Here is a 24,096-nt window from a genome sequence, read left to right on the forward strand (position 1 = left end):
GAGAAGACATAGCACTGAAACAGCTCTGGTGTGTATGTTAAATGATCTTCTGATGGCAAGAGACAGAGGTGACTGCTCAATATTAATCCTTCTGGATCTCTCTGCAGCATTTGATACCATGGACCATGGGCTTCTGATTGAGCGACTGATACATTTTTGTGGACTGGATGGCACAGTCCTAAGCTGGTTCAAATCATTTCTCATGGGCAGGTCACAGAGAGTATCATCTGGATTATACTCATCACCATCAGTGCCTTTGCCATGTGGTGTCCCACAAGGTTCCATACTATCCCCCATGCTTTTTGTAGTATACATGCTCCCGCTGGATGAAATAATCAGGCGCCATGGGCGCCATTGCTATGCAGATGATACACAACTGTACTTGTCCTTTGTTCCGGGAACTGATAACACAATAGCGACCCTAAATGGCTGTCTGACTGAACTCAAGGAGTGGATGAGTGCCAGTTGGCTGCGACTGAACGGGGAGAAAACAGAGGTCCTTATGATAGAACCGCAACATCAAAGGACAAGACTGCAGCATAGCCAACCAACTGGACTTACACTCTGGGATTCAGAAATACAAACCACTGATTGTGTGCGGAATCTTGGCGTTGTCCTGGATGGCGGCTTGACACTTAAACATCAGATATCAGCCACAATCAAATCCTTATTCTTTCACCTGAGGAACATAGCCAGAATCAAGCACTAAATTCCCTCAGATGATCTGCCAAAAGTCATCCATGCATTTGTATCATCTCAATTAGACTACTGTAATGCCCTCTACATTGATCTGTCAGCAATAGAATTGTAACACTTACAGCTGGTGCAAAACACAGCTGCCATGCTGTTAACCAACCAGCCCCATTCTAGCCACATAACACTCATACTCTACTCCCTTTGCTGGCTGCCTGTAAGATGGCGAATCATCTTCAAGATTGGCTTACTGAGTTTCAAAGCACTACATGACCAGGGCCCAAGGTACCTGAAGCAGCTTCTGACCCCATACTGCCCCACTCGATTACTGCGATCTGTAGATGAAGGACTTTTAGCAGTGCCTAGAATCTGCTGTAATTCATCTGGGGGTCGAGCTTTTAGTCATGCGGCTCCGACTCTATGGAACTCACTTCCCCGCACAGTGCGAGAGGCCCAATTATAGAATCCTTCAAAAGTAGACTCAAGACCTTCCTGTTTACTCAAGCATTCCCATAATGTCCCTTTAGTATCTACATGCTTTTGTATTTTATGAAAAGCTTTTCTGTACTTCATTATTTTCTGTACTATATTATGCTATGTATCTGTTAAGCGCCTTGAGTCCTATTGGAGAAAGAGCACTATATAAATAAAATTATTATTATTATTATTATTATTATTATTATTATAATTTGCCACTAAAGATTATGATGTGGGTAGGGGGTTCAGTTCCTGTCAAAATATACAAAGAGGACCTAACTCAGATTTGTACATAAACTCGATCGTTTACATACAAATCCGATAGAGTGGGGTTTACGCAGGTGTAAAACCTGTTCGGTGCATGTACAGAATACAGTAGGTCTTGCAATATTGCTTGCAGCCCCCTGTAAGCTGCAGCATGATTGACTGCAGCATTTTAGAGGTGGCACCTGGCACCTTTCTACAAAATGGGGGGCATGTCACTCTCGTTTTGTAGATGTGACGAGTCCCAGTTCTGTGTCTTTGGAAGCAGACTTTCTGGACCCGGGTGTCAGGATCCGACAGCAAACCTGCATAAGCTTCAGCTTACACAGGCTCACTGGTGACTAAAAATATTGTGAGCAGCACTGTGATCCCGCAAACGCATGCGGGAGTCGTCAGGAGTCTACAGATGCCTCCTGCCGCCTTTGCATTTTAATTACATGGAATTGCACAGACACTTCCTTTCATCTAAGCAATTCCTTGCAAACAAAAATTTTTAGTGTGTACCAGTGAAGTCACTGTAGCCGCTTTAACCACACACAATAGATCTGGAACCTGCAGGAAAACATGGCATCTGTGTCTGCTCTAGCTGCTTATTACTTTAAATTACAGATGTGTGGTGGGCACTTTTTCGTGTTTTGTGTTTTGGTTTTGGTCTAATTCCCCGCTTGTTTTTTGGTTTTGGATTGGTTTTGCCAAAAACACCCTTTTGTGTTTTGGTTTTGGATCTGGATGATTTTTTAAAAAAACATAGAAAAAAACTAAAATCACAGAATTTGGGGGTAATTTTGATCCTACGGTATTATTAACCTCAATAACATTCATTTCCAATCATTTCCAGTCTATTCTGAACACTGAACACCTCACAATATTGTCTTTAGGTCAAAAGGTTGCACCCAGGTGGCTGTATGACTAAGCTAAGCGACACAAGTGTGCGGCACAAACACTTGGCCCATCTAGGAGTGGCACTGCAGTGGCAGACAGGATAGCACTTAAAAAAACTAGTCCCCAAACAGCACATGATGCAAAGAAGAAAAAGAGGAGCAAGATTGAATTGTCCTTGGGCCCTCCCACCCACCCTTATGTTGTATAAACAGGACATGCACACTTTAACAAACCAATCATTTCAGCGACAGGGTCTGCCACATGACTGTGGCTGAAATGACTGGTTTGTTTGGGCCCCCACCAAAAAAGAAGCAATCAATCTCTCCTTGCACAACCTGGCTCTGCAGAGGCAAGATGTCGACCTCATCCTCATCCTCCGATTCCTCACTCCTTTCACTGTGTACATCCTCCTCACAGAGTATTAATTCATCCCCACTGGAATCCACCATCCCAGGTCACTATGTACCTTCTGGAGGCAATTGCTGGTCAAAGTCTTCCCGGAGAAATGTATCATTCATTTTGATGAACATCATCTTCTCCACATTTTGTGGAAGTAACCTCCTATGCCGATCGCTGACAAGGTTACCGGCTGCACTAAACACTCTTTTGGAGTACACACTGGAGGGGGGGCAACTTAGGTAAAATAAAGCCAGTTTGTGCAAGGGCATCCAAATTGCCTCTTTTTCCTGCCAGTATACGTGCGGACTGTCTGACATGCCTACTTGTGTGCTGTCACTCATATAATCCTCCACCATTCTTTCAATGGTGACAAAATCATATGCAGTGACAGTAGACATGTCAGTAATCGTTGGCAGGTCCTTCAGTCTGGACCAGATGTCAGCACTCGCTCCTGACTGCCCTGCATCACCGCCAGCGGGAGGGCTAGGAAATCTTATCCTTTTCCTTGCAGCCCCAGTTGCGGGTGAAAATGAAGGAAGAGCTGTTGATGAGGCACGTTCCGCTTGAGTTGACAATTTTCTCACCAGCAGGTCTTTGAACCTCTGCAGACTTGTGTCTGCTGGAAAGAGAGATACAATGTAGGCTTTAAACTTAGGATCGAGCACGGTGGCCAAAATGTAGTGCTCTGATTTCAACAGATTGACCACCCTTGAATCCTGGCAAAGCGAAAGAAGGGCTCCATCCACAAGTCCCACATACTTTGCAGAATCGCTCCATCTTAGCTTCTCCTTCAATTTCTCCAGCTGCTTCTGCAAAAGCCTGATGAGGGGAATGACCTGACTCAAGCAGGCAGTGTCTGAACTGACTTCACATGTGGCAAGTTCGAATGGTTGGAGAAACTTGCACAAGACGGAAATCATTCTCCACTGCGATTGAGTGAGGTGCATTCCCCCTTCATTTGCCTATATCATAGGTGGATGTATAGGCTTGAATGACCTTTTGCTGCTCCTCCATCCTCTGAAGAATATAGAGTGTTGAATTCCACCTCTTTACCACCTCTTGCTTTAGGTGATGACAGGGCAGGTTCAGGAGTGTTTGATGGAGCTTCAGTCTTCGGCACGCGGAAGCTGAATGCCGAAAGTGGCCCGCAATTTTTCAGGCCACTGACAGCATCTCCTGCACGCCCCTGTCATTTTTCACAAAATTCTGCACCACAAAATTAATTGTATGTGCAAAACATGGAAAGTGCTGGAATTTGCCCAAATGTAATGCATGCACAATATTGGCGGTGTTGTCCGATATCACAAATCCCCAGGAGAGTCTAATTGGGGTAAGCCATTGTGCAATGATGTCCATCAGTTTCCGTAAGAGGTTGCAGCGGTGTGCCTCTTACGAAATGCGGTGATACATAGCGTAGCCTGCCTAGGAACGAGTTGGCATTTGTGAGATGCTGCTACTGGTGCCGCTGCTGTTGTTGCTGCGGGAGGCTATACATCTACCCAGTGGGCTGTCACAGTCATATAGTCCTTAGTCTGCCGTGTTCCACTTGTCCACATGTCCGTGGTTAAGTGGAAAGTGGGCACAACTACATTTTTTAGGACACTGAGGACACTTTTTCTGACGTCTCTGAACATTCTCGGTATCGCATGCCTAGTGAAGTGGAACCTAGATGGGATTTGATACCGGGGACACAGTACCTCAAACAATTCTCTAAGTCCCACTGACCTAATGGCGGATACCCGGACACACGTCTAACACCAACATAGCTGTCAAGGCCTCAGTTATCCGCTTTGCAACAGGATGACTGCTGTCATATTTCATCTTCCTCACAAAGGACTGTTGGACAGTCAATTTCTTAGTTGAAGTAGTACAAGTGGTCTTCCGACTTCCCATCTGGGATGACGATTGACTCCCAGCAGCAACAACAGCAGCGGCAGCAACAGCAGGCATACCACTCAAGTATCCTCCGGAGAAATCCCGGTTAGGAGAAGACTCCTCAGTCTTTCCAGTGACATGGCCTGCAGGACTACTGACATTCCTGACTGAGGAGGAAGTTGATGTTGAGGGAGTTTGTGGTGTGGCTTGCAGGAGCTTGGGTACAAGAGGAAGAAGGGATTTAGGTGTCAGTGGACTGCTCATGCTCTTACCCAAAGTTTCACAACTTGACACTGACTTCTGATGAATGCGCAGCAGGTGATGTATAAGGGAGGATGTTCCGAGGTGGTTAACGTCCTTACCCCTACTTATTACAGCTTGACAAAGGCAACACACGGCTTGACACCTGTTGTCCGCATTTGTGTTGAAATAATTCAACACCGAAGAGGTGATTTTTTTTGTATTTTGACCAGGCATGTCAATGGCCATATTCGTCCCACGGACAACAGGTGTCTCCCCGGGTGCCTGACTTAAACAAACCACCTCACCATCATAATCCTCCTTGTCAATTTCCTCCCCAGCGCCAGCAACACCCATATCCTCATCCTGGTGTACTTCAACAGTGACATCTTCAATTTGAATATCAGAAACTGGACTGTGGGTGCTACTTCCAGCACTTGCAGAGGGCGTGCAAATGGTGGAAGAAGCCACCTCTTCCTGTCCAGTGTTGGGAAGGTCAGGCATCACAACCGCTGACACACTTGGACTCTCCTTGGGGATTTGTGATACCATCTTAGAATGCACAGTTCTTTGCTGTGCTTTTTCCAGCTTAACTCTTATCAATTTTCTAGTGGGAGGATGAGGACTTCCATCGTCATGTGAATCTGAACCACTAGTCATGAACATATGCCAGGGCCTTAACCGTTCCTTGCCACTCCGTGTCGTAAATGGCATATTGGCAAGTTTACGTTTCTCCACAGACCATTTCAATGTATTTTTTGGGTCTTTTTACTGAACTTTGGCTTTTTGGATTTTACATGCCCTCTACTATCACATTGGGTATCGGCCTTGGCAGAGGACGTTGATGGCATTTCATCATCTATGTCATGACTAGTGGCTGCAGCTTCAGCACTAGGAGGAAGTGGTTCTTGATCTTTCCCTATTTTACCGTCCAAATTTTTGTTCTCCATTTTTTTTTCTGGAGTTATATAACAATATGCGGTACAGGAAAGCGTACCTCTACACCACTCAGGGAAAACCCTGTGAAAATTATTTGGATTAAGTATTAATAACCCCTTTATTTGGAGTAAATAATACACAGCACAGGATAGCACCACTGAACTGATATGGCAGCACCACTGGACTGGACTTATACGGCATTATATTGACATATACATCAGTATAACTGGACATATACGGCAGTATCAATGGACATATATGGCAGTATCACTGGACTGGACTAATACACTAGTACCACTGGAATTATACGGCAGGATAACTGGACTTATACGCCAGTACCACTGGAATTATACGGCAGAATCACTGAAATTATACGGCAGGATCACTGGATTTATACGCAGTACCGCTGGACATATATGGCAGTATCACTGGACATATACGGCACTATCACTGGACTGGATTTATACGCCAGTACCACTGGAATTATATGGTAGGATCACTGCAATTATATGGTAGGATCACTGGAATTATACGGCAGGATCACTGGATTTATATTGCAGTACCACTGGACATATACGGCAGTATCAATGTACATATACGGCAGTATCACTGGACATATACGGCAGTATCACTGGACATATACGGCAGTATCACTGGACTGGATTTATACGCCAGTACCACTGGAATTATACGGCAGGATCACTGGACTTATACACCATTACCACTGGAATTATACGACAGGATCACTGGAATTATACGGCAGGATCACTGGATTTATATGGCAGTACCGCTGGACGTATACGGCAGTATCACTGGACTGTACTTATACGCCAATACCACTGGAATAATACGGCAGGATCACTGGACATATACACCAGTACCACTGGAATTATATGGCAGGATCACTGGAATTATACGGCAGGATCACTGGATTTATATGGCAGTACCGCTGGACATATACGGCAGTATCAATGGGCATATACGGCAGTATTACTGGACATATACGGCAGTATCACTGGACTGGACTTATTCGCCAGTACCACTTGAATTATATGGCAGGATGACTGTGTCACGATCCAGGTAATTTCTTATCAGTATTTACCTTCCAAATGCCTCCTGAGACTGTCCCAGCGTTCCAAGCCTGGATTCCATCTGCACTGTCTGTGGCCCTCATTCCGAGTTGTTCGCTCGGTATTTTTCATCGCATCGCAGTGAAAATCCGCTTAGTACGCATGCGCAATGTTCGCACTGCGACTGCGCCAAGTAACTTTACTATGAAGAAAGTATTTTTACTCACGGCTTTTTCTTCGCTCCGGCGATCGTAATGTGATTGACAGGAAATGGGTGTTACTGGGCGGATACACGGCGTTTCAGGGGCGTGTGGCTGAAAACGCTACCGTTTCCGGAAAAAACGCAGGAGTGGCCGGGGAAACGGTGGGAGTGCCTGGGCGAACGCTGGGTGTGTTTGTGACGTCAACCAGGAACGACAAGCACTGAAATGATCGCACAGGCAGAGTAAGTCTGGAGCTACTCTGAAACTGCTAACTCGTTTGTAATCGCAATATTGCGCGTACGTCGGTCGCAATTTTAAGAAGCTAAGATTCACTCCCAGTAGGCGGCGGCTTAGCGTGTGTAACTCTGCTACATTCGCCTTGCGAGCGAACAACTCGGAATGAGGGCCTGTGTGCAGCACGCTGCATCTCATTGTTTCTAATCTCTTTATTGTGATTCTGGCAGCATCAGGGTTAAGTTTCACATGCAAGTTACAAACAATCTTTCCCTCCAAGTTCAAACATGGGCGCAGCCATGTTTGTTTTCATCACATGTTGCTTTTCAGCCTATCAGCTGCACTCTGCTCTCAGCCTGACTACCCAGCAGCTGCACTCTGGTCTCTGGTTAATCAGCCAGCCAATCCCTGTTTCCCAGCTGGTATAAATATCTTGTTCCTGGGGTGGAAAGAGGTCAGTGCTTCAATTGTCTTCAGTGAAACCAGTGTGCAGTCCTCCCATGGACTTTCTCTGCAGTACAGCCTGACTCTGCAGTGTCTCATCATTGCATCCTGTGACTGGCAGTTACCGACACCAGCTTCCAGCAGTGCTCTGCCCTGCCAGTAACCATCGGTGTTCCACCATCGATCTCCAGTGACCATCGGTGTTCCGTCATCGATCCCAAGTATTTATCTGAACTGTGATTCCTGTTACCTGTACCAAGTCATCAGTATTCCTCTGAACTGTGTTTAATAAACCTTTGAACTTTCCTTAGTTGTCTTGGTCACGACTTCGGGCATTTGTTCTAAAGATTCCCTGCATGTCTAAGAACCCTGTACTGCCTCCCAGGTACACATATACCTCAGCCCCTACAACTGAGGCTTCCCCCTGGTCAGCACCAGCCCTCAGTTGTGACAGTAAGCACTGACCTAATGGATCCGGCCGGAGACCAGGTCCAAGCGACCAGGCCGATGCGAGAACTTGCAGCCTGCCTTGAACGTCAGGAGACTGCACAGGGACATGTGATCCGCTGTCTCCAGGACCTCTCCTCTCGGCTGGATGGAATACAAGTAACCCTCCGTGGTTCAGGGGCGTCCAGTGTGCCGACTGCAGTACCTTTGGTGGTATCCCCACCCACCATTCCTGTTTCTGCTCCTTGTCTCCATTTACCGACACCTGCCAAGTTTGATGGTTCCCCAAAAGTCTGTCGGGGTTTCCTAAAGCAGTGTGAGATAAATTTCGAGTTACAACCTGGCAGTTTCCCAACTGACCGCACCAAGGTTGCTTACATCATCTCCCTCCTCAGTGGCTCCGCCCTCGATTGGGTATCACCTCTATGGGAGAAGTCTGATGCCCTGCTCTCTTCATATGCAGACTTCGTGGCAACCTTCAGGTGCATCTTTGACGAACCAGGTCGTGTGACCTCTGCCTCCTCTGATATCCTCAGGCTACGTCAGGTGACACGAACAGTCGGTAAATATCTGGTACAGTACCAGATCCTAGCGTCCGAACTTTCCTGGAATGATGACGCTCTTTACTCAGCCCAAGATGGGGCGTCTGTGTCTACAGCCCAAGATGGGGCGTCTGTGTCTACAGCCCAAGAAGGGGCGTCTGTGTCTACAGCCCAAGAAGGGGCGTCTGTGTCTACAACCCCAGGAGGGGTATCCAATGTTCAAGCTCTAGTAGGGGCATATGAGTCTTCTCAAAAAGGAGTTTCTGATCTGTCAACCCCAGTAGGGGTGCTGGAGAAAACAACCCTGAGAGAGGTGTCTGATTCGTCAACCCCAGGAGGGGTCACCAAAGTTTCAGCCCCAAGGGAAGTATCCAGAGCCAAGTTCCCAGATGGAAATTTTTGTGCTACAGATGCAGTTATGAACTCCTGTTTGCCGTCTTCAGAGAGCACCACCCTGTTGGCATCCAGCATGGACCATGTCCAGGATGGTCTAACTGAACACTCAGATACCACTCATTCCGATTCTAACCGGATTCAGACTCCTTCAGTTCCAGCTGATTCGAATGTCAATCCAAAGACTCCTCCGGTCCCAGCCGGTTCAAGCTTTTCTGGACCCAATCCGGTTCCATCCGTAGGTCCAAAGACTACTTCAGTTCCAGCTGATTCAACGGTCTCCAAACTCAATCCTGTCCTATCCGTCGGCCCAAAGTCTCCGCCGGTCTCAGCCGGTTCAAGTTTGTCTGGACTCAATCTGGTCTCGTCCATAGGTCCAGTACAGTCTCATCTGGTTCCAGCCAGTTCAAGTTCATCAGGATTCAATCTAGATTCTTCCGTTTGTTCAGGTAAATAATTTATAAGAAGTGTCCTGGGGCCACTCCTAAAGGAGGGGGTGCTGTCACGATCCAGGTAATTTCTTATCAGTATTTACCTTCCAAATGCCTCCTGAGACTGTCCCAGCGTTCCAAGCCTGGATTCCATCTGCACTGTCTGTGTGCAGCACGCTGCATCTCATTGTTTCTAATCTCTTTACTGTGATTCTGGCAGCATCAGGGTTAAGTTTCACATGCAAGTTACAAACAATCTTTCCCTCCAAGTTCAAACATGGGCGCAGCCATGTTTGTTTTCATCACATGTTGCTTTTCAGCCTATCAGCTGCACTCTGCTCTCAGCCTGATTACCCAGCAGCTGCACTCTGGTCTCTGGTTAATCAGCCAGCCAATCCCTGTTTCCCAGCTGGTATAAATATCTTGTTCCTGGGGTGGAAAGAGGTCAGTGCTTCAATTGTCTTCAGTGAAACCAGTGTGCAGTCCTCCCATGGACTTTCTCTGCAGTACAGCCTGACTCTGCAGTGTCTCATCATTGCATCCTGTGACTGGCAGTTACCAACACCAGCTTCCAGCAGTGCTCTGCCCTGCCAGTAACCATCGGTGTTCCACCATCGATCTCCAGTGACCATCGGTGTTCCGTCATCGATCCCAAGTATTTATCTGAACTGTGATTCCTGTTACCTGTACCAAGTCATCAGTATTCCTCTGAACTGTGTTTAATAAACCTTTGAACTTTCCTTCGTTGTCTTGGTCACGCCTTCGGGCATTTGTTCTAAAGGTTCCCTGCATGTCTAAGAACCCTGTACTGCCGCCCAGGTACACATATACCTCAGCCCCTACAACTGAGGCTTCCCCCTGGTCAGCACCAGCCCTCAGTTGTGACAGACTGGACTTATACGCCAGTACAACTGGAATTATACATCAGGATCACTGGAATTATACGGCAGGATCACTGGAATTATACGGCAGGATCACTGGATTTATACAGCAGTACCGCTTGACATATACGGCAGTATCAATGGACATATACGGCAGTACCACTGGACATATACAGCAGCACAGGGACACCACCACTGGAATGATGTAGGACAACACAGCACCACTGCAATGGACTGGACTTATACAGCAGCACTGGACATATGGCAGCAGAGGACACCACCACTGTGACTGGACTGATGCAGCACATAACACCACCACTGGACTGATGCAGCACAACACAGCACCACTGGACTGGACTTATACAGAAGCACTGGACATATGGCAGCAGAGGACACCTCCACTGTGACTTGACCGATGCATCACAAGACACCACCACTGGACTGATGCAGCACAACACAGCACCACTGGACTGGACTTATACAGCAGCACTGGACATATGGCAGCAGAGGACACCACCACTGTGACTGGACTGATGCAGCACAAGACACCACCACTGGGCTGATGCAGCACAACACAGCACCACTGGACTGGACTTATACAGCAGCACTGGACATATGGCAGCAGAGGACACAACCACTGTGACTGGAAAGATGCAGCAGAAGACACTACCACTGAGGACACTGAGGACGGAGACACATCCTCTCTCTACACTTTCCAATGCCAGAGTGAAAATGGCGAGGACGTGCAGCTCCTTATATGGACTCCAAACCCCGCGAGTATCCGATAGCGGGATGATGACGTTTTGCCGTGTTCTGGTTTCCAAGTCAGGTGGGAAAACCTGAGCCTGACTCGGATCCGGGCTCGTGACGTGAAGCCTGGGGGGGTTCGGTTCTCTCAGAACCAAACCCGCTCTTCTCTTCTTTAAATGAAAAATAATACTTTGTACATACATGCAGGATAGAAAAAAAGGAATGCAGTTAGTTCAGACACCTGTGTGCAATATTTTTACTGAGGATTTTGCTTGTATTCTTATTATGTACTATTTATATTGTAAGGTTACTGACCTTACCCAGTTTACTAACTCAGTTTTATTCTTGCTTTCTTACATTCTAATCTGTCATGGTGCCCTCATAATAGAGATGATATTAGTACACTACTTCTGCTTTGTGAACGACATACCCGCAAAGCAATATAGACTTGATATGTTCTCATTCTACCGAAAATAATGTATTTGGCCTCTCCAAAATATACAGCACAGAACTTAGCATCAGAAACTACTACTGTAATAAGACAATGGTATCACAAGTTTATCCTACAATCATACAAAGAATTGTTGGAAAAGCCAAACCTATCCCATTTTACTGTTAGAACTGTTACAAAATAATTTTTTAAAGCAGAACTCAATTATGTTTAAAACGCTAAACTGTGTGGTAGGATTTCCCAAACAAATCTGAATCACAGGGGTTAAACATCTTCCCACAGTCCCTTTTTCTTCCCCTCCTAAAATCCCCATTTTTCAATCATATTGTACCCTCCTGAGCTAGTCTTTTGTTTAAGTAATTATTAGCTTCACTTTCCGTTCAAAGCTAAACGCTTTGTGTTCTCTGCTTACAAGCTCTACTCTAATTATCTCCCTCCCAATTAAGCAGCCTCAAATAATCGTGTTCTGTTTTCTCGAGGGCTTTTTGTATTCCCCTAAGAGAGTTCGGAAAATCGGTAACCCCTTTAGTGCCAAAAGGTGACCTATTATGTGGCTTTTGGAGACTTATTGAATTTAACACCCTGTGTAGGTCTCTCTCCCTCTTGCTTGTTATCTCCATTCAATGTACACACTTGTTTGTTATCAAATTCATATTTAAGTACCCTTTATACAAAATATCTTGTGGAATGTATCCTGAGATGTCTAATATGGAAGGTTTATACAGAAAATAAATACCTCATTTTCTGCAAAACCCCTTTACCAATTCTCATCTACTGCTTGTTAGCTATTAGCTTAATTGGTCACCCAGGAATGTTGAATTACCTATCTTTCTAGGGTTATGTTTTCATTACCCAAAGCTTAATTCTCTGAAGAGGTTCTATGTTGCCTGTGTATCAAAAAAAGGGGAACCAAAGTAGTTTTAAGACAGAGTGAATAGTCAATATTTATCATTATCACCACACTAACTGATCCCTCTACCCCCCCCAATTACACCTAGTTTAGAAATATTGCTCTTCGCCATTGCTTGGTAAAGCAACCTGACCAGCTGGGCCTGATCTTATTATAGATGTACCTAACTACATAAGGAATACAGGCTATTTTGTAAAACCTCTGCAGTATAGAAACCTAAAACCTGGGTTTTATATCCATCTTGCTGACTGTACTCTACAAAGAGTCACTGTTGGAAGTGGCCCAGAAGTGAATGTGTACTTGAATTACTTAAATCAGTACGCACTTTGCTATGAAGACTCTTTCCTTGCCCTTACATTAAAATATATAAATTCAGAAGACCTACAAGACAATGAAGGGGAGGAATATAGTAAGCGACACAATAGTGACAATAGCAGCTTCTCAATATCGTGTCATATTTTTTGGAACAATGGCAAGCAGACTACAGATGCTGGGAACACTGCATACCCTCTAATTGCTGGTTACTGGGAAAAAAAAAACAATGGTAGAGTCCAGTGTCCCCTTAGTTTATAGCCTGAGCAAATTGGAGGGCAGCATGACAGTAATTATAGAGAACACGTACGGAGCAATAGGCGGCAGCGCCAGAGTATGAGGCAGAGTAAACCTCATAAATATTAGGAAGTGAATGAGAAGCTTTGTCGCTGGTGGACTCTTTTGCATTGGTCCAAAGTCAACATTTCCTCCCGTGGCCTCTGCTCCCACAGAAACCCCCTCCATCCTAAACTGGCAATTTACATTCTTCACAGCTGCTCCCAAATATGTGTTAATCTCTCAATCCCTCCTGTATTCCAGGGAAGTGGGTTACCTAATGAAGGAGCCTCTCAGCAGGCTGTCACAGCTCCATGCAGAGGCTGCATATACAGCTCACACAGCATAAATACATCTTGCAGGCGTAATAAAAGAAAATAGAACATTAAATAGCCGGATCTCCTGCGATGCTCCATTAAGACACACAGGCCCCTGTTCTGCCTCCCCACTAGTCCCAGTGATGTTATTTTAATCACCTGCAGGGCTGTTCAAGCTACTTTCTGACATGGTGTCATAGACTGGTTATATTGTAACACTAACTGGGAACATTATGAACATGACTGGTTCCTATAGGCTGCTCTTATAAGTGAGAACTTTTAAAGATCCCATTAACTGAAATTTTCAGATTGAAATCATAAAGCTAAAATACACTGTTATTAACAAATTAATTAGTACGAACATTTATATAGTGCTTTACAGAGAATCCTTAATTATGCAAGCTTTGTCCAGTAGAGCTTACAACTTGTATCTCATACCAAATGGACACACACATGGGTTTATTATTTTTAGAAGCCAATAAACCTGATAGTATGTGCAGTATTTAGGATATGCAAGGAAACTTATACAAGCATAGGAGGAACATATAAACTCAACACATATATGGCACTGGCTGGAACTGAACCCACAACCCAACACTTTAAGGTTGAGTGCGATTGGTCAACAGTCTAGATGGATGATATGTTGACATGATGAACTGTCGACAAATGATCCCTGGTGGTCTAGCAGTGTCTTTCCTTGTCCCAGCAACTGCAGTAGCTCCAGCATCTTTTTCTGAGTCCCAGCAGTCATGTAAGAATCAGTTCCTTCAGTGTTGTCTCAGCAGCAGAGTTCCTGTATTTTCCCTATTATCCTTAATTATAATCCCTTATTTACCCCAACCCTCCCCCGAGTGCCTAACCCTAAAATCCCCCTCACACACATATACACTCACCACCACCGCCACTGTAAAGTTTTGAAAAAGTTTTGAATTCTGATAAACTACGTGGTATATATATAGTTAAATGTACACAATGCAGATATGTCATACATGCATTTCAGGTCAGTAATACACTCCCATAAATATATTCTTATTAAAGAGGATGGCAAGAGTCTCAAATAGCTTTAAGTGGTTTATTTAGTGTAGGTCAAATTTCATACTTTTTTTTATTTATTTAAAATTGATGGAAATCGATCTCAATCGATGTTTAGTTTCAGGGGCTGAAACATACATTTATTAAGACATCATTTTTAATTTTCATTTGTAAATAATAGTGAAGGTGTGTCTAAGCACTGAGTGTACAACATCAATTTAGATTAATTTCCATTGATTTAAAATCTATAAAAAATGATGGAAATTGACCTTTAGTAAATATAACTCTAAGACTCTGCGTTCTCGGCAGAGGCAGCTTCAACCTTGCCAACTCTCCCGAGATGTTTCATTTTAGGAAGCTCTAAAAGGGGCCAATTCTGAGTTCGGAGCAAAATGAAAAATGTAGAGATGTGCGGCGGGCACTTTTTGTGTTTTGGTTCTGGTTCCATGCTCGTATTTTGGATCTGGATTGGTTTTGCCAAAACCACTGTTTCGTGTTTTGGTTTTGGATCTGGATGATTTTAGAAAAAAAACATAAATACAGCTAAAATCACAGAATTTGGGGGTAATTTTGATCCTACGGTATTATTAACCTCAATAACATTCATTTCCAGTTTATTCTGAACACCTCACACCTCACAATATTGTCTTTAGGCCAAAAGGATGCAAAGTAGTGGCTGGATGACTAAGTTAAGTGACACAAGTGTGCGGCACAAACACCTGGCCCATCTAGGAGTGGCACTGCAGTGGCAGACAGGATGGCAGATTTAAAAAAAAATAGGCCCCAAACAGCACATGATGAAAAGAAGAAAAAGAGGTGCAATGAGGTAGCTGGTTAGCCAAGCTAAGCGACACAAGTATGCGGCACAAACACATGGCACATCTAGGAGTGGCACTTCAATGGCAGACAGGATAGCACTTAAAAAAATTAGGCCCCAAATAGCACATCATGCAAAGAAGAAAAAGAGGTGCAATGAGGTAGCTGTATGACTAAGCTAAGCGACACAAGTGTGCGGCACAAACAGCTGGCCCATCTAGGAGTGGCACTGCAATGGCAGACAGGATGGCACTTAAAAAAAACTAGGCCCCAAACAGCACATCATGCAAAGAAGAAAAAGAGGTGCAATGAGGTAGCTGTATGACTAAGCTAAGCGACACAAGTGTGCGGCACAAACAATATGGGACGTGCTGGAATTTACCCAGATGTAATACATGCACAATATTGGTGGCACAGGAGAGCGTACCCCTAACCCCCTCCCCCCGCCCCTCCCCCCGCCCACACACACACACACACACACACACACACACACACACAGCAAAGCCTGTAAAATTAATTTGGATGATAATAACCCTCTTATTTGGAGCTATTATAATAATATGCAGCACAGGCGAGCGTACCCCTACATCACAAAGGGCAAACCCTGTAAAATTGATTTGGATAATAATATAAGTAATGTACTGTATATAAGCCTTTTATTTGGGCTAAATAATATACAGTACAGGACACCACCACTGGACTTATGGCAGCACAAGTCACCACCACCACTGGGCTGATGCAACAGAAGACAGCACCACTGGACTGGACACAGACGGCAGTACCCCTGGAGTTGTACAGCAGTACCCCTGGAGTTGTACGGCAGTTTCAAACAGGATGTCACTTTAAAAAACTAGTCCACAAACAGCACATGATGCAAAGAAGAAAAAGAGGTGCAAGATGGAATTGGCCCTCCCACTTACCCTTATGTTACATAAACAGGACATGCACACTTTAAAAAAACCAGTCATTTCAGCGACAGGGTCTGCCACACGACTGTGGCTGAAATGACTGGTTTGTTTGGGCTCCCACCAAAAAAGAAGCAATCAATCTCTCCTTGCACAAACTGGCTCTACAGAGGCAAGATGTCGACCTCATCCTCTGATTCCTCACCCCTTTCAGTGTGTACATCGTCCTCACAGAGTATTAAATCGTCTCCACTGGAATCCACCATCACAGGTCCCTGTGTACTTTCTGTAGGCAATTGCTGGTAAAGGTCTTTCTGGTGGAATTTATAATTAATTTTGATGAACATCATCTTCTCCACATTTTGCGGAAGTAACTTCCTACGCTGATCGCTGACAAGGTTACCGGCTGCACTAAACAGTCTTTCGGAGTACACACTGGAGGGGGGGGGGGCGACGACTTAGGTAAAATAAAGCCAGTTTGTGCAAGGGCATCCAAATTGCCTCTTTTCCCTGCCAGTAAACATACGGACTGTCTGACATGCTGTCACTCATATAATCCTCCATCATTCTTTCAATGGTGACAGAATCATATGCAGTGACAGTAGACATGTCAGTAATCGTTGGTAGGTCCTTCAGTCCGGACCAGATGTCAGCACTCGCACCTCACTGCCCTACATCACCGCCAGCGGGTGGGCTAGGAAATCTTATCCTTTTCCTCGCAGCTCCAGTTTTGGGAGAAAATGAAGGAGGAGCTGTTGATGGTTCATGTTCCGCTTGAGTTTACACTTTTCTCAACAGCAGGTCTTTGAACCTCTGCAGACTTATGTCTGCCGAAAAGAGAGATACAATGTAGCTTTAAACCTAGGATCGAGCACGGTGGCCAAAATGTAGCGCTCTGATTTCAACAGATTGACCACCCTTGAATCCTGGCAAAGTGAATGAAGGGCTCCATCCACAAGTCCCACATACTTTGCGGAATCGCTCCATCTTGTAAACGTCGATTTACATACAGGACTTAAAGCAACACTCTGTCAACTAAAAAAAGAAACAATTAAAAAATGAAACAAGGAAAAAGACTCCACCTATCCAAGTTACTGTTAACAGCAACTTGGATAGGTGGAGTCTTTTTAGTTGACAGATGTGACCATAATGTTTGATTATTGTCTATATTAATCTATGCATGTTTCTTTGTTTATTTTAATATTGTTTCATATAGAGGTTGTTATAGTACTGGGACTGTTCCCATATCCACTCTGATGCTCCTCTTTTATAGTTGCAACAATGAAGCATATTATGTCTATAAAATATACAATTATATTCATTCAAATTGTAATACACTAGGCTGTATTTGTAGTTTAACTGTGGCATCTGCCCCCTGTTCAGCGCCGCGGATCGTGGAGCTTAAGGCTTTTCTCATATTTGCCCCCTGTTCAGCGCCGCTGATTGTGGAGCTTAAGGTATTTCCTGTATTTGCGTTCCACCGTGAGTGGAACGCTTGTGACCTCTGGCCGCGTCACTTCCGTTTTCGGAGGTTGTGTCTCATTGCAGTTGGCGTGCGTTCCACTGACTGTGGAACGCACAGCACTTCCTGGTTCCGTTTTGGGCGCGGGCATTAATTAATATGTTTATGGCTTATTTACACACCTTTGGGTTTGTTTAGTGAGTCGTGCTATTTTCTCATGTTGACCATATGTTGTAAGTTTCAGGCATTACTATTTATGTAACTTTTTGTGCTTCATTAGTGTTATATGTCCCATGATGCATCAGATTGCACAGAGTGTTTATGGGTAATGATCCAGTGTTTAAATACCTCAATGTTATGGAACACAGTTCATTCTGCTTTTTGCTGAGCTACCCTAAGGATGTTCTGTTGCTTGTCCTGAAGATGGTCCTTAATGGACCAAAACGTCGACTTTATACATATGCATCTTCTGCTATGTAGTTTATTGTGAGTATTTGCCTACCAATAAAGAACTTTTTATTTATTAATTGGTGAGTGCGCAATTCAAATATTCTTTATTCTTGGATTCAATAATCTATATTGGAGCACTCCGCTGTTGAATTTCCTGTTATATGGAGTGCGGACATTGTAGTCTATGTTGTTGGAAGTTTCCAGTTTCTGGACATTTTCTTTAGTCTGGCACCCTTTTTATATTTTTGTCTTCTTATACAATTTTTTGATCAGCCCTAGCAGGATTTTTTCTGTGTTCATGACCTTAGTTGGTTATTTTTAAAAATTTAGTTTTTCTGTTACATTTTTGGTTATTTTTGGTCACCTCTGTCTTGGCCAATTGTTGTGTCTTGTTCGCTGGTACCTAGCCTATGATCATTAGTATTTGATTTTGCGTGCTGATAATTGTTACAGTATGACTCAACGTCAGGCACAAGATTTAGATGACATTGCTTTTCAAGCTATTGAATCTAACATTATTCTCTCACTGATGATGCCGAAAAAGTGTTATTTGAACAAATTGAATTTCTGAAGCTACCTGATGAAACTCTGGCCGACCTCTTTCACAAAATCATGAGGTTACGTAGACGTGAGGTTGAGTTTATGCTTCACGGCCAATTACTTTCAGATTACTTTAGGAATAAAAAAATTCCCAGGGGGTTTCGTGTGCGAAACATACCCACGTTTGGCCGTAACAACATTGCATTTTGCACCAAATGGTGCGGTGTGCTTAATAAGTGCTCTTTAGACCTCATGGTTTTGGTGATTGAGAAGGTCGGAGTTGAACTCGCTAAGATCAGGAAGGATATTGCTGTGTTTAATGAAACTCTTCTACCGTCTCTCAATGTTGATAAATCAATTAACTGGTGTGAACGGATGACTGAGCAGATCACCAAGTTTCAGCAGGATCTCACAGTTTTCAAACGTAAAAAATTGAGTACAGTTAATTACGATTATACCAATCACCAAGTCTACCCCTGGCTTAAAGGTGAATCTGCTAATTATAGACGCAGACGGCTTAATTATTGTCAATGCAATACACAAGATGTTGATTTTTCCTCATCTTCTCAATAGAGATGAGCGGGTTCGGTTCCTCGGAATCCGAACCCGCCCGAACTTCAGCTTTTTTTACACGGATCCGAGCGACTCGGATCTTCCCGCCTTGCTCGGTTAACCCGAGCGCGCCCGAACGTCATCATGACGCTGTCGGATTCTCGCGAGGCTCGGATTCTATCGCGAGACTCAGATTTTATATAAGGAGCCGCGCGTCGCCGCCATTTTCACACGTGCATTGAGATTGATAGGGAGAGGACGTGGCTGGCGTCCTCTCCATTTAGATTATAAGAGAGAGAGATTTACTGGAGCTTAGGACTAGGAGGAGTACTGTAGAAGTGTAGAGAGTGCAGAGAGTTTACTAGTGAGTGACCACCAGACAGTGCAGTTTATTTAATATATCCGTTCTCTGCCTGAAAAAAGCGATACACACAGTGACTCAGTCACATACCATATCTGTGTGCACTGCTCAGGCTCAGCCCAGTGTGCTGCATCATCTATATATATTATATATCTGTCTGACTGCTCAGCTCACACAGCTTATAATTGTGGGGGAGACTGGGGAGCACTGCAGTGCCAGTTATAGGTTATAGCAGGAGCCAGGAGTACATAATATTATATAGTGAGTGACCACCAGACAGTGCAGTTTATTTAATATATCCGTTCTCTGCCTGAAAAAAGCGATACACACAGTGACTCAGTCACATACCATATCTGTGTGCACTGCTCAGGCTCAGCCTAGTGTGCTGCATCATCTATATATATTATATATCTGTCTGACTGCTCAGCTCACACAGCTTATAATTGTGGGGGAGACTGGGGAGCACTGCAGTGCCAGTTATAGGTTATAGCAGGAGCCAGGAGTACATAATATTATATTAAAATTAAACAGTGCACACTTTTGCTGCAGGAGTGCCACTGCCAGTGTGACTGACCAGTGACCTGACCACACTGACCACCAGTATAGTTAGTAGTATACTTATATTGTGATTGCCTGAAAAAGTTAAACACTCGTCGTGTGACTTCACTTGTGTGTTGTTGTTTTTTTTATTCTATAAAAATAAAACTCATTCTGCTGACAGACAGTGTCCAGCAGGTCCGTCATTATATAATATATAATATATACCTGTCCGGCTGCAGTAGTGATATATATATATTTTTTATATCATTTATCATCCAGTCGCAGCAGACACAGTACGGTAGTTCACGGCTGTGGCTACCTCTGTGTCTGCACTCGGCAGGCAGTCCGTCCATAATTGTATACCACCTAACCGTGTTTTTTTTTTCTTTCTTCTTTATACATACATAGTTACATAGACATCTCTTTATCAACCAGTCTATATTAGCAGCAGACACAGTACAGTACGGTAGTTCACGGCTGTGGCTACCTCTGTGTCTGCACTCGGCAGGCAGTCCATAATTGTATACTAGTATCCATCTCCATTGTTTACCTGAGGTGCCTTTTAGTTGTGCCTATTAAAATATGGAGAACAAAAATGTTGAGGTTCCAAAATTAGGGAAAGATCAAGATCCACTTCCACCTCGTGCTGAAGCTGCTGCCACTAGTCATGGCCGAGACGATGAAATGCCAGCAACGTCGTCTGCCAAGGCCGATGCCCAATGTCATAGTACAGAGCATGTCAAATCCAAAACACCAAATATCAGAAAAAAAAGGACTCCAAAACCTAAAATAAAATTGTCGGAGGAGAAGCGTAAACTTGCCAATATGCCATTTACGACACGGAGTGGCAAGGAACGGCTGAGGCCCTGGCCTATGTTCATGGCTAGTGGTTCAGCTTCACATGAGGATGGAAGCACTCAGCCTCTCGCTAGAAAAATGAAAAGACTCAAGCTGGCAAAAGCAGCACAGCAAAGAACTGTGCATTCTTCGAAATCCCAAATCCACAAGGAGAGTCCAATTGTGTCGGTTGCGATGCCTGACCTTCCCAACACTGGACGTGAAGAGCATGCGCCTTCCACCATTTGCACTCCCCCTGCAAGTGCTGGAAGGAGCACCCGCAGTCCAGTTCCTGATAGTCAGATTGAAGATGTCAGTGTTGAAGTACACCAGGATGAGGAGGATATGGGTGTTGCTGGCGCTGGGGAGGAAATTGACCAGGAGGATTCTGATGGTGAGGTGGTTTGTTTAAGTCAGGCACCCGGGGAGACACCTGTTGTCCGTGGGAGGAATATGGCCGTTGACGTGCCAGGTGAAAATACCAAAAAAATCAGCTCTTCGGTGTGGAGGTATTTCACCAGAAATGCGGACAACAGGTGTCAAGCCGTGTGTTCCCTTTGTCAAGCTGTAATAAGTAGGGGTAAGGACGTTAACCACCTCGGAACATCCTCCCTTATACGTCACCTGCAGCGCATTCATAATAAGTCAGTGACAAGTTCAAAAACTTTGGGTGACAGCGGAAGCAGTCCACTGACCAGTAAATCCCTTCCTCTTGTAACCAAGCTCACGCAAACCACCCCACCAACTCCCTCAGTGTCAATTTCCTCCTTCCCCAGGAATGCCAATAGTCCTGCAGGCCATGTCACTGGCAATTCTGACGATTCCTCTCCTGCCTGGGATTCCTCCGATGCATCCTTGCGTGTAATGCCTACTGCTGCTGGCGCTGCTGTTGTTGCTGCTGGGAGTCGATGGTCATCCCAGAGGGGAAGTCGTAAGCCCACTTGTACTACTTCCAGTAAGCAATTGACTGTTCAACAGTCCTTTGCGAGGAAGATGAAATATCACAGCAGTCATCCTGCTGCAAAGCGGATAACTGAGGCCTTGACAACTATGTTGGTGTTAGACGTGCGTCCGGTATCCGCCGTTAGTTCACAGGGAACTAGACAATTTATTGAGGCAGTGTGCCCCCGTTACCAAATACCATCTAGGTTCCACTTCTCTAGGCAGGCGATACCGAGAATGTACACGGACGTCAGAAAAAGACTCACCAGTGTCCTAAAAAATGCAGTTGTACCCAATGTCCACTTAACCACGGACATGTGGACAAGTGGAGCAGGGCAGGGTCAGGACTATATGACTGTGACAGCCCACTGGGTAGATGTATGGACTCCCGCCGCAAGAACAGCAGCGGCGGCACCAGTAGCAGCATCTCGCAAACGCCAACTCTTTCCTAGGCAAGCTACGCTTTGTATCACCGCTTTCCAGAATACGCACACAGCTGAAAACCTCTTACGGCAACTGAGGAAGATCATCGCGGAATGGCTTACCCCAATTGGACTCTCCTGTGGATTTGTGGCATCGGACAACGCCAGCAATATTGTGTGTGCATTAAATATGGGCAAATTCCAGCACGTCCCATGTTTTGCACATACCTTGAATTTGGTGGTGCAGAATTTTTTAAAAAACGACAGGGGCGTGCAAGAGATGCTGTCGGTGGCCAGAAGAATTGCGGGACACTTTCGGCGTACAGGCACCACGTACAGAAGACTGGAGCACCACCAAAAACTACTGAACCTGCCCTGCCATCATCTGAAGCAAGAAGTGGTAACGAGGTGGAATTCGACCCTCTATATGCTTCAGAGGTTGGAGGAGCAGCAAAAGGCCATTCAAGCCTATACAATTGAGCACGATATAGTAGGTGGAATGCACCTGTCTCAAGCGCAGTGGAGAATGATTTCAACGTTGTGCAAGGTTCTGATGCCCTTTGAACTTGCCATACGTGAAGTCAGTTCAGACACTGCCAGCCTGAGTCAGGTCATTCCCCTCATCAGGCTTTTGCAGAAGAAGCTGGAGACATTGAAGGAGGAGCTAACACGGAGCGATTCCGCTAGGCATGTGGGACTTGTGGATGGAGCCCTTAATTCGCTTAACAAGGATTCACGGGTGGTCAATCTGTTGAAATCAGAGCACTACATTTTGGCCACCGTGCTCGATCCTAGATTTAAAGCCTACCTTGGATCTCTCTTTCCGGCAGACACAAGTCTGCTGGGGTTGAAAGACCTGCTGGTGACAAAATTGTCAAGTCAAGCGGAACGCGACCTGTCAACATCTCCTCCTTCACATTCTCCCGCAACTGGGGGTGCGAGGAAAAGGCTCAGAATTCCGAGCCCACCCGCTGGCGGTGATGCAGGGCAGTCTGGAGCGACTGCTGATGCTGACATCTGGTCCGGACTGAAGGACCTGACAACGATTACGGACATGTCGTCTACTGTCACTGCATATGATTCTCTCAACATTGATAGAATGGTGGAGGATTATATGAGTGACCGCATCCAAGTAGGCACGTCACACAGTCCGTACTTATACTGGCAGGAAAAAGAGGCAATTTGGAGGCCCTTGCACAAACTGGCTTTATTCTACCTAAGTTGCCCTCCCACAAGTGTGTACTCCGAAAGAGTGTTTAGTGCCGCCGCTCACCTTGTCAGCAATCGGCGTACGAGGTTACATCCAGAAAATGTGGAGAAGATGATGTTCATTAAAATGAATTATAATCAATTCCTCCGCGGAGACATTGACCAGCAGCAATTGCCTCCACAAAGTACACAGGGAGCTGAGATGGTGGATTCCAGTGGGGACGAATTGATAATCTGTGAGGAGGGGGATGTACACGGTGATATATCGGAGGGTGATGATGAGGTGGACATCTTGCCTCTGTAGAGCCAGTTTGTGCAAGGAGAGATTAATTGCTTCTTTTTTGGGGGGGGTCCAAACCAACCCGTCATATCAGTCACAGTCGTGTGGCAGACCCTGTCACTGAAATGATGGGTTGGTTAAAGTGTGCATGTCCTGTTTTGTTTATACAACATAAGGGTGGGTGGGAGGGCCCAAGGACAATTCCATCTTGCACCTCTTTTTTCTTTTCTTTTTCTTTGCATCATGTGCTGATTGGGGAGGGTTTTTTGGAAGGGACATCCTGCGTGACACTGCAGTGCCACTCCTAAATGGGCCCGG

The sequence above is a fragment of the Pseudophryne corroboree genome, chromosome 8 (genome assembly GCF_028390025.1).
Source record: "Pseudophryne corroboree isolate aPseCor3 chromosome 8, aPseCor3.hap2, whole genome shotgun sequence".
Lineage (NCBI taxonomy): Eukaryota > Metazoa > Chordata > Amphibia > Anura > Myobatrachidae > Pseudophryne > Pseudophryne corroboree.